Here is a 14,540-nt window from a genome sequence, read left to right on the forward strand (position 1 = left end):
TGAATGGGATTTCAAACTCTGTCTCTTTGCTGAGGATATCCTTCTTACCCTGACTAATCCACTAATTTCTTTGCCCTCTTTATATAAATTGCTCCAAGAATACAGTATAATTTCGGGCTATAAAGTTAATCTCTCTAAGTCGTGGCTATGCCCCTTAACTTATTGCCTTCCCTGTCCTCTCTCCTGCAAACTAACTTTTCATTCCGTTGTTCTCCTTCTTCTGTCACGTATCTTGGTGTCGCCCTCACTCCTAGTTACTCTTCCTTGTACGCTGCTAATTTTCCTCGTCTTCTTGGTGACTTGCGGACTTTGATGGACCAGTGGAGGTCTCAATATATTTTGTTTTTTGGCCGAATCACGGCGGTTAAGATGACCATCCTTCCTAAGCTGTTTTTTTTTTTTAGATGCTACCTGTTCAAGTCCCCTTAGCGGTGTTGCGCTCCTTTCAATTTGCTATCTTTAAATTTATTTGGGACACTAAACGACATCGCCTCCCAATGTCGGTGATGTTGGCGGGTCGGTCTTCGGGGGGGGGGAGGTGTCTGGACTTTCCTGACGTTGCCAAGTACTATTGGGCTGCTCATCTTCGGCACCTAGCGGCTTGGTCCACTTATCATGCTTACAGTAAGTGGATGGAGTTGGAAAAGCCCTGGTTGGCCCCTGTCCATCCGATCTCCTTTCTATGGTCTGTCCCACTTTACTCACCGGAATGCACGTTACTGGGTCCAATGTCGTTTTCCCGCTATGTATGGACTTATTGCTTCCGGCGCTTTGGTCTTCTCTCCTCTTCCTCACCTATGTAGTCCTTTCTATATAACCCTGCCTTTCCTCCTGGGATGACCTCGGCCATGGTTCGGGAATGGGGATCTTGGGGCTTATTCTGCATTGGCTGACGTGGTTGACTCACGCTCTTTTCTCCCTTTCCCTCAATTGGCTTCTCACTGTGACCTCCCTGCCTCTGAGGAAGCCCACTACACACAGCTCAGACGCTTCTTTTCCTCGGGGTATGGCTCTCTGACGGTCTCCTTGCCCATGGGCCTTGAGGTGCTGTGTAGGGGGAGGAGGGGGGGTCCTCAGATGAGGGGACTGCTTTCCAGAATCTACTCCCTTTTACTTTCCGCTCAGGATGGTTCCCCCCCTCTCATAGATATATGAGGCAATGGGAAGAAACCCTTAATACCTCTCTTTCTTTGCCTCAGTGGAAGATTGTTTGGGAATTTGCGTCTAAAGGCTTCTATTTGCACAGCTTACAAAGAGACTCAGTTTAAGATGCTCATAGGATGGTATCATACACCTGTTCTATTGAACAGGTTGAATCCTACTATCCCTCCGCAATGCTGGCGTTGTGGAGTGGGTTTGGGGTCTGTCTTTCATATCTTCTGGTCTTGTCCCTTAATTGTTCCCTATTGGACCTCAGTGCAGGGATTGATTTGCTCCGTCCTGGGAACCCTGGTCCCCCTAGATCCTCTGATCTTTCTCTTGCACCTATCCCATAGAGCCCTGGCCAAGAAGCCGTTTAAACTTTTTCTCCATATAGTACTAGCGGCTAAGACCCTTATTGCCAAGTACTGGAAGAAGACGCTCCCCCCCCCTCGGAGCATGACCTTATAACCAGGATTTGCGAGATCCGTTCTCTGGAGTATCTCACTGCATCCCTGAATAACTCCATTCCGGCATTCTTTTCTATCTGGTACCCTTGGGATAGTTTCCTTGACAGGCAGCCCCCGTGACACTTGACTTCATTTCCTTTTCTTGTTCCACTCCTTTTCTTCACGGTTCTTTATTCTCTTTCTCTTATAATTTTGTTTCTAAGTGTTGGACTGCTTTCCTCCGGTTCTCTTTTACCTCCCCTCTCCCCTCCCCTCCCCCTCCCCTCCATCCACCCTATTTTTTCCCTTTCTTGTGTTATCCCTCCCCTTAGCCCCCCCCCCCCCCTTCCCTCCCTGTTGTCTTGTATGGTCTTTGTATTCCCGCCATTGGATTGTGCATATTTACATTTTTCCTTTGTTTGGTGTCAGTGGGGTATGTTATTTCCTACGCTGTCATTATACTTTTGTGGTGTCCCGGTACTGTATTGCATCCAGTACCTAGTGTAGAGGTCCCCAAAGTCAGAGTAACTACGTTCAGGTAGGGTTCCTCAGGTGGGACAGCCCCTAGTCGCCTCTCCTTAAGTCTTACTTTAATGTTCGTAAATGTATATATTAATAATTATACCTATATTGTATAATTATACCTATATGTATAGAAATGTATAGTACTTACCTTGTTCAGCGTCGCAGGACCTTTGGTCATGTGACCATGCTAGTAACCTCTATGGTATGTTACAGGACCATAGGAGGTCCTTGGGTCACATGTTACCCTCAAATCTCTGTAAAGCTGATTGACATCCATTTGGACCAATTAACGTTAGTCCAGCCCCTGCCCATATAAGGGAGCTGCGTCCAATTATCGCTCTCTTGGGTTGCTGCTCTCGTGGATGGAGTAACAGGATGGTGTGCTACGCAACTTTCAAAGACACGCTAGGCCTCAAAACCTATGGCCTCAGCAGAACCAAAAATCGTGAGTTTTACCCCAATTCCTGCTAATATTAGCATGATTACTGGACCACAGCTAATTCCCCTCAATCCAGTGGAACAGCGCAATAGACTAAAGGCTTTTAAAGTTAAAGTCCCAACCATTGTCAGTAAAGTTAACGCTGTTTACAAAAGCTTTCCGGTTGTGGACAATCCATTATTACTCACTACCTCAAACCTGTTATCATCTACCTCCCTAAGTCAGAGACAACAATGAGGAGAAAAATGAAGAGACTTGCACTAAAAAACTTCCATCTGTGGGTCCCCTGCATGAAAATGGGACAAAACGGTGCACAGAAGTAATATAAGTATATTACACAGTATTACAACTTCATCCATCATGGGCTCAATGGCTGAAAGAAAATAAAATCCTGGAATACCCCCTTAATGCTACCACCTAGATAAAATCAGGGCCGGTTTTAGGCTTAGCGTGGCCCTAGGCAAAATCATAAGTGGGGCTCCAAAAGTCGTAATAGTGCACTAACAAGATTTGCACATGTTTGGTCACTTCAAATACCATAAAAAATATCTAAAAAGCAATTGAAAAGTCCCATTAAAACAAAAATGGTACCGATAAAAACTACAATTCAAAGCGCAAAAAATACCCTTCATACATCCTCATATACAGAAAAATAAAAGACTTATAGGGATCAGAATAGTACAATTTTATATTTTTGTATAGTTCCCCCACATTAGGTTGGCAGTACAGTTCCCCCCACATTAGGTTGGCAGTACAGTTCCCCCCACATTAGGTGTGCAGTACAGTCCCCCCACATTAGGTGTGCAGTACAGTTCCCCCCACATTAGGTGTGCAGTACAGTTCCCCCCACATTAGGTGTGCAGTACAGTTCCCCCCACATTAGGTGTGCAGTACAGTTCCCCCCACATTAGGTGTGCAGTACAGTTCCCCCCACATTAGGTGTGCAGGACAGTTCCCCCACATTAGGTGCAGTACAGTTCCCCACATTAGGTACAGTATAGTTCCCCACATTAGGTGCAGTATAGTTCCCCCACATTAGGTGCAGTATAGTTCCCCCACATTAGGTGCAGTATAGTTCCCTCACATTAGGTGCATTATAGTTCCCTCACATTAGGTGCAGTATAATTTCCCCACATTAAGTGCAGTATAGTTCCCCACATTAGGTGCAGTATAGTTCCCCACATTAGGTGCAGTATAGTTCCCCACATTAGGTGCAGTTTAGTTCCCCCACATTAGGTGCAGTTTAGTTCCCCCACATTAGGTGCAGTATAGTTCCCCACATTAGGTAGGCAGTGCCCCCCCCCCCCCACACAGACATACAGTCTCCAGCCATATACAGTGTATGGCTGGAGGCTGTATGTCTGTGTACTGCACCACTTCAGTGCTCCGACAACCTGTCCTCCAGGTCTGGCCTATAGACCATAGCAGTAGGTCCCTGGACCGGAGGACCGGTGGTCGGAGCACCGAAGATGACGTGCTGCCAGCTGGTGCTGGCGACTTACCATTCCGACGTGCTGCCAGCTGGTGCTGGCGACTTACGTCCTCCTCACAGCTCCGCTCCACTCCTCCGTTGCTATGGGCGCACGCACGGGACGTCAGTGATGTCCCTGCGTGCGCTAACTGCCGGCGGCCCCTGCGATTTTAAAGTTAACATGGGGGGCGCCGCAGAAATGTAACAGGGACATCCTTGTGTCCCGAAAAGGATCACCCCCGGGCTTAATAAGGCCTGTGCTGAGCAGCCGACAGGGGGCCACCTGGGGGATGGGGCCCTAGGCAATTGCCTGGTTTGCCCCGCCCTAATGCCAGCCCTGGATACAATTCTATTAATACTACTACTAACCCTCAGTTAATTTATCGCACTTACACACAATCTACATGAAATGGCATAAATATTGTGAGAACAGATACTGTATATTACATAGTTTGTGAGAACAGAGGTCCACTGCACCACACAAATGATCAATAAGGTGCACAGGAAACATTCTTCTGTCACACTGCCATTTGAACACGGCAGTGCAACGCCCGTCAGGGAAACAGGGGAGAAAAAAGTACTCCATGCAACATCTTTTTCTCCCGTTACTCCTGTTAAAAAACTATGACGACCAACGGCCCCTATGATAGTAAATGGGATCTGACAGGCCACGTTGTGCCCTGTCTGGATAACGAATGTTAAAGGCATAAAAAAATGCATGTGACATGGGTGAGGACCCCCATTGCAATTAGACTCCCACCAATCCTCCTCATAAAATAAAAGTTTAGATGCTGTCAATGAATGTATACTTACAAGAGTGTGGAGAGGTGAGTATTATTTAAGGGGTATTCCAGGATTTTTTTTTTTATTCAGCCTTTGAGCCCATGATGTCAAGTTATAATACTGTGTAATATACTTCTATTACCTCTGTGCACCACTTTGTACTATTTTTATGCCTGGCAAAAGTGCTGTAGTGCAAGTCTTTTTATCATAAAATTGTCTCTGACCTTTCCCAGCATTCCATGCTGCCAGAGACAATAGGTCATAAATCACATGGTCTCCAGGGGGTGTGGCTATGATGCAGTGGGTGGGTGGATTAGCAATGAGGAAGGGATTTACTGAAGTAATGCTCTTCACCAACCCACTGCAGCATAGCCACGCCTCCCTGGAGACCATGTGACTTATTGACTCTGGCCGCAAGGAATGCTTGGAAAGGACAGAGACAACAGTGAAATAAAAAGCCTTTCACTAAAGCACTCCTGAGTGTGGGTTCTGTGCATAAAAAAGTGGCACACTGAGGTCATAGGAGCGTATTACACAGTATTATAACTTGGAATTATGGGCACAAAGGCTGAAGAGAAAAAACAAATCCTGGAATACCTCTTTAATTGTATAGAAGTGGGGGCATTTATTGTACGGCAGGTGAGTGCTTACATTATTTGTACTGACGGTGGGAGGTGAATACATTTTATTAGGTTTGACCAGATTCATTGTAGTCTACGTGGAACATTTACTTTTTTTTATATTTATTTTTGATATGTCAGGTTGCTGCAAATATTTAAAAAAATATATACTCACCTGCCCAGATTCCCCGCCTCTACTGTTCCAACAGCATCTGACCCTTGCTGCTCTTAACTTTTTACCGATTCCTATAAAGTCTTGTTGGTGCAGGTGACCTGCCACAGCTGGTGATAGGTAAAACACGAACAAGAGGGGACATAGGAAGTGGGAAGAAGAGCACCGGGACCTGTCGCATGCAGCACAATCTAGTACAATTTTAGACACATAACACATTAAAACTGCAGACCTCCAGCTGTTGCCAAACTACAACTCCCAGCATGCCCAGACAGCCGTTGGCTCCACGATTTGGAGACTACTGCTATAACAAAAACCCAACAAACCCTCATTAACCCCTTAACGATCACGAGCGTGTATTTACACTCGTGGCCGGCTCCCATTATGTGAAGCGTGCTCAGGAACTGAGCACGCTTCATACCCGGCAGGTCCCAGTTGCTATCAGCAGCCAGGACCTGCGGCTAATACCGGAAATCGGGCTGATGTCTGGTATTAACCCTTTAGACGCTGCGATCAAAGTTGCCGTGGCATCTAAAAGGGTAGAAAAGTGTTGCAGGTTAACTCAGTGGGCTGTTTGGGACCACCGTGGTGAAATCACCGCATGCCAAACAGTTGAGAGGACAATGGGAGGCTTCTTACTTTGCCTCCCACTGTCGTTGCTCTGCTGCTCCATGCCTGAGATCCAGGCTGGAGCAGCAGAGCACCCATAACACTGATGAATGCAATGCTATGGCATAGCATTGATCAGTGTCTGCAATCAAGGTATCGCATGTTTTAGTCCCCTATGGAGGCTATAACATTGCAAAAAAAAAAAAAAAGTGTAAAAAAATTGTTAATAAATGTGATTTAACCCCTTCCCTAATAAAAGTTTTAAACACCTTTTCCCATTTAAAAAAAATGTATCGGTAAATAAAAATAAACATATGTGGTATCACCGCGTGCGTAAATGTCTGAACTATAAAAATATTATGTTAATTAAACTGAACGGTCAATGGTGTACACGTAAAAAATTCCCAAAATTGCGTATTTTTGGTCACTTTGTATACCCTAAGAAAAATGTATAAAAATAGTGTTCAAAACAAAAATGGGACTGATAAAAATTTCAGATCACGGTGCAAGAAATATCTCATATATCCCCATATACTGAAATATAAAAAAAATTATAGGGGTCAGAAGATGACAATTTTACACATACAAATTTTGGTGCATGTAGTTATAATTTTTTTTAAGTAGTGAAATAAAATAAAACCTATATGAATTAGGTATCTCTGTAACCGTATGGACCTACAGAATAAAGATATGGTGTCATTATTTCCGTAAAGTTTACTGCATTGAATTGGAAGCCCCCAAAATTTACAAAATGTTGTGTTTTTATTTTTTTTATTTGCCCCACAAATATATTTTTCTGCTTTCACCGTAAAATTTGTGGTGAAATGATTGATGTCATTATAAAGTACAATTGGTGGAGCAAAAAATATGGGTCTGTAGGTGCAAAATTGAAAGCGTTATGATTTTTAGAAGGTGATGAGGAAAAAATGAAAATACAAAAACGGAAAAACCCTGCGTCCTTAATGAGTTAAAGTCGTTGAGGTCTATTGGGCACTGTTTGTGTCCGGTGTGCGCCATTTCTTTCATCGTTCTGCTCCATTGATGGGAACCAAGGGAACGCAGGTAAGAAGCCAGCTCTGGACATTGCTCCATTAAGATCCATTGGTAGACAAGTCCATCCATATGTCACACAACTGGAGCCTAAAAATAACAAGAAGAGGCTACATTTGGTTTTTACAAAAGTGTAATATCTCCTTCTACCATTAGGTGGAGTAAACACCGTGCCTTACTTAGTATTGTAAATAAAACATTAGTCAAACGTTGTTTTTATTGCCTAAAACAAGATAACTTGAATTACACATAGAAAAAGAACATGAGGAACAACAGTAAAACCCAAAAAAATCCAGACTTCAACGCGCCACCAACAAAATGGCTACCTGCTTCCTTAAAAGCGACACAGCTCTAGCGGGCTACGAGTGGTCACTAGAAGAAGTGATAGCGCATGCGCAGCTTTACACAGTCTGGGTCGCTGGCGCCAAGGCATATAGACGGCCACGCCTCTATGTAGCCAGAAGCTCCGCCTGTGGCACGTCACGTGACTCCCTGGGAGCCCCTCCCGACGGTCACTGGGAGATACTGAGACCGGGAGGCGCAGAGACACCGGAGAGAGCCCGAGTCCCGGCTCATTTACACAAAGGAGACGCCCGAAACCCTCCTGAGGCCGGAGAGACATGGGCCTGACCGCCGGAGGGTTACCCGAGGCTGAGAGAAGCCGCTAAGGACAGTCGCTGGGCTAATCCCCCCGTACACACGGTGGGGGAGGAGGGAGACAAGTGTGAGCTGTGGTAGCGCCCGGGCCGGAGGCCTCACAGGAGGTAAGGAGATCCGTACGCCATCAGCCCCTTCCTCCATGGCTCCTCGTCATCTGCCACCCTCCCCCCAGTCCTGTGTTTATGTGGCCGACCGTATTGTCATGTGGTCCGGCAGTGGTGTCCTCCAGCTGCCCCTCCTCCATGCCTGACCCCATCACCTCCCCGCGGGGGGTCTGTCCCATCCTCAGCCGTGTACACATGTAGGGTCACAGGACAGTACAGCCTATCAATAGGCCTGCAACACTGGGGGCTGCTGCTGCTGCAGAACCTCTCGAGAAGTGACAGCTTTGCCTCTTGGTAGTTTATGGCCCCCCTTGTGTATCTGTAGACCAGTGATCTCCAAACTGTGGTCCTCTAGATGTTGCAGAACTAGAACTCCCAACATGCCTGGACAGCCACCTTTCTGGGCATGCTGGGAGTTGTAGTTCTCCAGTTCGGAGAGCAGTGCTGTAGACTGATGAGGATGTGAGGTCAGACGTGTACACCCACTCCTCAGACTATTTATAACCTGGCGGGGGAGGTGAGGAGCCTCTTGCTGTTGACCATGGCCTGGGCTGTCCTGGGTGGATTATTGGGCACGTTCCCCTGACTCCTGTGACACGTTTTGTGGGTGGATGTCTGTGACGAGACACATGTCTAGGTGTGACCTCCTCCACTTGTCTCAGACCTGCTCCCATTAACCCATTGCAGTGTGCACGGTTTGACAGCACTGTGTGTACATAGAAGGAGGCTGCATCCCCCCACCCTCCCCTTATTTTCCCATCAAGCCTGTAACGGTTCTTTTGTGATGGCAAAGTGGCCCCCAGCTGTGGGTGAAGGGAGCCCCCCATGGCAGGCTGGCACTGGCTTCTCTTTTCCGCCTGGCCCCTCACTTGAAATCAATGTTTTTTGCCTTTTGTGTTTTCCCGGAACAAGATCGCAGTGTTTTTTCATGTCCTCGCTGTGATGCTCGGCCTGTGATGGGCTGAAGCTCCAGTAATTGACGTCAGGGCTTTGTTCCTCCACTTTAGTCCAGTGAGCATGTCTGTGGCATCACTGATGGGGGGGGGGGGTGGTGTGCTGGAGACACTGGAGGGCAAGTAGTGATTGTGTAACCACACTGCCAGCCTTTTCTCATCGCCTCTTTATGTCTTATTCCTGCACATCCTTTAGCCCTATTTTGTGATGCTTCAGCGCTGGTGATAGTAGCGACACAGCAGTACCTCTTATACCCACATGTACTGTGCACCCGTTTGTATGGGGCAGGGTTTCCCAACCAGGGTGCCTCTAGGTGTTGCAAAACTACAACTCCCAGCATGCCTGGACAGCCAAAGGCTGTCCAGGCATGCTGGGAGTTGTAGTTTTGCAACACCTAGAGGCACCCTGGTTGGGAAACACTGGTATGGGCTTTTATGAGGGATTCTCAGCCATTGGTTTGTGACCCAGAAGCTTACTAGGGGCAGTATTTTAAATTTCACATGTTTAGGTGCATTGCAGGTTTTCCCCATTAACAGCAGTAGAGAAGTCAACATCCACAAGAAATCCATATAAGGCTGGGGTCACACCACGTTTTTGCAATATAGTTCCCGTTTCAGGGTTTTGATTTTAAAAAATCCTCGCAACCGACTAAACTATCAAAACGCGTGTACAAATTTTTATCTGTATACGGTTAAAAACCGTATACGGCTTGAAAAATGATGTCCGCTTGCATACTTTATTTTGTGTGTTTTTTTTTTTTTTTTTAACGAAACCGTATAGTAAAATTCTGATGTGAACCCACCCTAAGTTCTGTCCGGTGTGAGAATTCCCTTTCAGTAAAAAATGTCAAAGCTGGGTTAGACATTGTTAAATAAGCGCAAAATGTCGTAATGCCAAAGGTGGTATTGGGGCATTCCCATGCCGAGATCTGGTGCAGTTACCAGAATAAAGGGGTGCAACTCTTTACAGTACCTGTTGACCTAGTCTCCCATGCTTAGAATGTCCAAAAGGTTAGGCCGTGTTTACACTGTTTTTGTGTTTACATCAGACATACAGGTTTGTTTACACTTGAAAGATAAACGTATGCGTTCAGCTGCATACCGCCATTCACATTAAGTGAGAATGCACCACAACATATGTGTTTTTCCTTAACAGGATAGCACAGACCGCTACGCTAGAATGGGGGGGATGATTGAACACAAAATGCAATGTGAACCCAGCATTAGGCTACTATACTTGGGGCGATTTCCCTGTGTAAAAGACCCTGAAAATGTTAATTCGTCCTCCAATCGCATTACTCCTGGGCCCCTAAAGTCTATTATTGACAGTACATCTCCCTGTGTAAACAATGTGCTGACAGTCATGACAGTGTATGGCCATATGTATGATCCAGTGAATGTTAAATCATGTGATCTACATAGGACCCATCACGCTTGTAGCTGGTTGTTTTCTGCCCAAATAGAAAGGTTGTAAAACAGCTTGGTCACCTTTAACATGGTTTTTATATATTTTTTTGGCTAAAGCACTGCAGGGAGTATGATGTTCTCACTACTTATACATAGAACCTTCTCTGCGGCCCCATTCTCTTTAATCGCAGAGCTTCCCCAGCTCTGTTCCCTGTATGCAGCCTGACAATACACATCCATGAGCTCCCTCCATAGCAGTAGACAGTACTCACAGTATTCATGCTTATGCAGAAATATAAAATCGCATCCATGAGCTTCCTCCATAGCAGTAGACAGTACTCAGTACTCATGCTTATGCGGAAATATAAAATCACATCCATTCCGCTTGGTCCAACCATACCCCTTCCCTTTAATTCCTTGGTTGAACTTTTTAATTAATTTTTATTTTTTTATCAAATGGTGCCGGTGCATTGCCGTAGAATGAGATTTGCCATAGAATGAGATGGTCCGCCTCCATCGCATCCTATTGGCTCACTCTTGTTACGTGACATATTTAAACGTCACGCATCGATGCGCACAGCAGTGTCAGTTTGGCTATCACAGGGAGAGGATCTCCTCTCCCTGTGATAGCTGAAGCCGCACAGAGCTCTCATCTCTGTGGCCCGACAGAAGCTCACACATTTACGCAGCTCATACAGCTGGCTCATATACATTTACTGTTGATCCACAGCGCTATCGGGATCCTGATGGCGCTGTCATCAGTGTGCGTCCCCCCGAGCGCCCCACGCCCGCAGCTCTACTCCCCGTCCCGTTAACGCTCAGGGAGCGGGGAACAGAAAGTAGAGCATCGGGCGCAGGTTGTTATTCGCGTAGTGCTGCGCATGCGCAGTACTACTTTACCTGCGCCTGATGCTCTACTTTGTGTTCCCCGCTCCCTGAGCGTTAACGGGACGGGGAGTAGAGCTGCGGGCGTTGGGCGCTCGCGCGGACGCACACTGATGACAGCGCCATCGGGCATCGGGATCCCGATAGCGCTGTGGATCGCTCCCTGAGTGTTAACGGGGGACGGGGAGTAGAGCTGCGGGGGACGGGGAGTAGAGCTGCGGGCGTTGGGCGCTCGCGGGGACGCACACTGATGACAGCGCCATTGGGCATCGGGATCCCGATAGCGCTGTGGATCAACACTACATGTAATAATAGAGTAAATGTATATGAGCTGCGTAAATGTGTGAGCTTCTGTCGGGCCACAGAGGCCATGAGAGCTCCGTACAGCTTCAGCTATCACAGGGAGAGAAGATCCTCTCCCTGTGATAGCCAAACTGAGACTGCTGTGCGCATCGATGCGTGACGTTTAAATATGTCACGTGACAAGAGTGAGCTAATAGGATGTGATGGAGGCGGAGAATCTCATTCTATGGCAAATCTCATTCTACGGCAATGCACCGGAAAGTTAAACAGATTTGTAAATTACTTCTATTTAAAAATCTTAACCCTTCCAGTACTTATCAGCTGCTGTATGCTTCACAGGAAGTGCTTTTCTTTTTGCATTTCCTTTCTTTCTAAACACAGTGCTCTTTGCTGACACCTCTGTCCATGTCAGGAACTGTCCAGAGCAGGATAGGTTTGCTATGGGGATTTGCTCCTACCCTGGTCAGTTCCTAAAATAGACAGGTGTCAGGCAGAAAGGAAATTCAAAGAAAAGAACTTCCCCTGGAGCAGTAATGTTTATATATTATATTACTAAAAATATAGTAGTAAAAATTAATTTGACAAAGTTTTCCAGTGGAGTACCCCTTTAATGGACGCATGTCTTTTTTTTCCAACTATACTAACTATGTAAGGAGCGCAGGCGTAGTGGAGGAGGCATGGTGATTCGTATTAGGGATCGGCCGATACCGATAGTCTGTGGAGGTTAGGGCCGATAACTTATACCGGAATATCGGTATAAGTTATCGGCTATTTATTCCCCCTGGCGACACCACTGCAGATCATTGATTTAAAGCAGGTAACGTCCAAAATCGTGAAAATCTTCCAAACCGATAATCGGTCGATCCCTAATTCGTATCATCACATGCTCCTCCATAGACAGCCATGTATGAATGAATGAGTGTTCAGCTGCATACATGGATGGGGAACAGAGTGTGCGTGTTTGGGGGGGTGTAACAGAACACCGTGATTAGAGAACGTGGCCTGAGGAAGAAAAAAAAAATCTATCAGTACATGTTGTTATACTCGCTGCAGTGCTTTAGCAAAACAAAAAAACATATTAGGGCTGGGTTCACACCACGTTTTTGCAATACAGTTCCTGTGTATGTTTTCAATTTGAAAACCGTATGGACCCGTATTGAAAAATTATGCATTGACTTTCCGTTTTAAACTGTATACCAAATTATGCATCTGGTTGTGTCTGTTTAGCATCTTGTACGACTGTCTTTTTTTTTTTTTTTTCGCATACCCCAAACCGTAGCCTACCACGGTTTTTGGCCCGGGTGAAAAAACAGTATTAAAACCGTATACGTTTATTTTTTACTTGGGAGTCAATGGGAACCGTACAGAACCGTATGTGTTTTTGCACCATACAGTTTTTGACTTGCCACAGTTTTTTTTTTTTTTTTTTTTTCTTGGAATCTCGATCAAACAAGTGAAACTTTATTTATAATAGAGTGAAAATGTAAGGCTAGGTTCAGACTATGGAATTTCCGCCGGAATTTTCGCTTTAAAATTTCCGGCAGAAATTCCGCTTACTATAATGCATAGTGTAGTGAATGGTTTTCCGTTCACAAATTCACACTTCTGAATTTGTGAAGCGGAAAATCCAGATGAAAAATCCGCTAGCAAATTTCCACCTGAAGAAAGGGGTTGCTCTTTCTTCAGGTGGAAATCCTAGCGGAACACATAGCAGTCTATAGGAGACTGCAGTGTCCGCATGGTCCTAGCGCCGACTAATTCAGTCGGTGCAGGCGGAACTCTGAATCTCCGGGCGGAAATTTTCTGCCCGGAGATTCCGTAGTCTGAACCTAGCCTTAGTGTGTGTGTTTTTTTTTTTTTTTTTTTTTTGATTTGTTTCTTAAACGAATGCAACCGGACATCATTTTTCAAACCGTATACAGGTTAAAATTTGTACATACGTTTTGATACAGTTTAGGAATCCGTTTTTCATCCAAAAACCTGATACGGTAACTGTATTGCAACCCACCCTTAAAGTGGTACTCCTGCCCTAAGACATCTTGTTCCCATCTAAAGGATAGGGGATAAGATGTCTGATAAGATGGGGACCCCCGCAATCTCTCATACAGCACCCACCTGTGTGAGTTGCATGCAGTGCTGGAGGCTCCTCCCATAGACTTGCATTGAGGTGGCAGATCGTGACCTCACGATACTCCGGCCCTGTGGTCATAACGCTTCAGACTCTGAGCCTCCAGTGCTGTGGAGTGCTCACATAGGTGGGCGCGGAATGAGATTGCAGGGGGTCTCCAGCTCTCATGCAGTACGGAGCACCGATGGCTCCGTGTCTGAAGACTCACAACCATGGGGCTGGAGTACTGTGACTTCACAACTCCGCCCCGTGTGATGTCACACCCTGCACCCTCAAGGCAAGCTTATGGGAGGGGGTGTAATGGCTGTCACAGGTGAGTGCTGCATGAGAGCGGCGGGACCCCCGTGATCAGACATCTTATCCCCTATCCTTTGGAAAGGGGACAAGATGTCTTGGGGCCAGAGTACCCCTCTAAGGTGTGTGATGACTTGCTTTTGCAGATAGGAGAGGTTGCAGTATAGAGGCAGGGAGACAGTGCTTTTCAAATCAAAGTTCAGTGTTTTATGCACACTGCAAACAGTCTTTAAACACAGAACAAAAGGAAAGCATAACAAAAGTCCACCTATATTCCTTAGGTGTTTGTTCACACCTGAGTTCCTGCCATGTGGCATCAAGCAAGTCTTTTCCAGGCCTCCAGCTAGGCTGTCCAGCAGCTTCCGCTCTTGGAGCAAACACAGGGAAGAACTCCACTCTCATCTCTCTGGCAGTGTGAGCTGCAACTAGCAAATCCCCCTCAGCTGGTGAAGCAGGCTGCCTTTAAGGCAAACAAAGGCGCCCTGGATTGTGGGGAATGACCCCCCACCCTGCACTTGGTCATTCCCAGTAAGAGCTGTCTTGGATTA

The 14,540-nt window shown here is 46.2% G+C and overlaps 1 protein-coding gene across 2 annotated transcripts in view; it reads left to right on the forward strand.

The window, feature by feature from the left end:
• Positions 1–7,568: 7,568 nt before the first annotated feature.
• AFF4 (ALF transcription elongation factor 4) overlaps positions 7,569–14,540 on the forward strand; it is a 101,387-nt gene continuing 94,415 nt past the window's right edge. For both annotated transcript variants that reach the window (XM_056574939.1, XM_056574940.1), the window contains exon 1: positions 7,569–8,022. The gene's annotated coding sequence lies outside the window, so the exon portion shown is untranslated. The remainder of the gene's footprint in view (positions 8,023–14,540) is intronic.

The sequence above is a fragment of the Hyla sarda genome, chromosome 4, assembly GCF_029499605.1.
Source record: "Hyla sarda isolate aHylSar1 chromosome 4, aHylSar1.hap1, whole genome shotgun sequence".
Classification (NCBI taxonomy): domain Eukaryota; kingdom Metazoa; phylum Chordata; class Amphibia; order Anura; family Hylidae; genus Hyla; species Hyla sarda.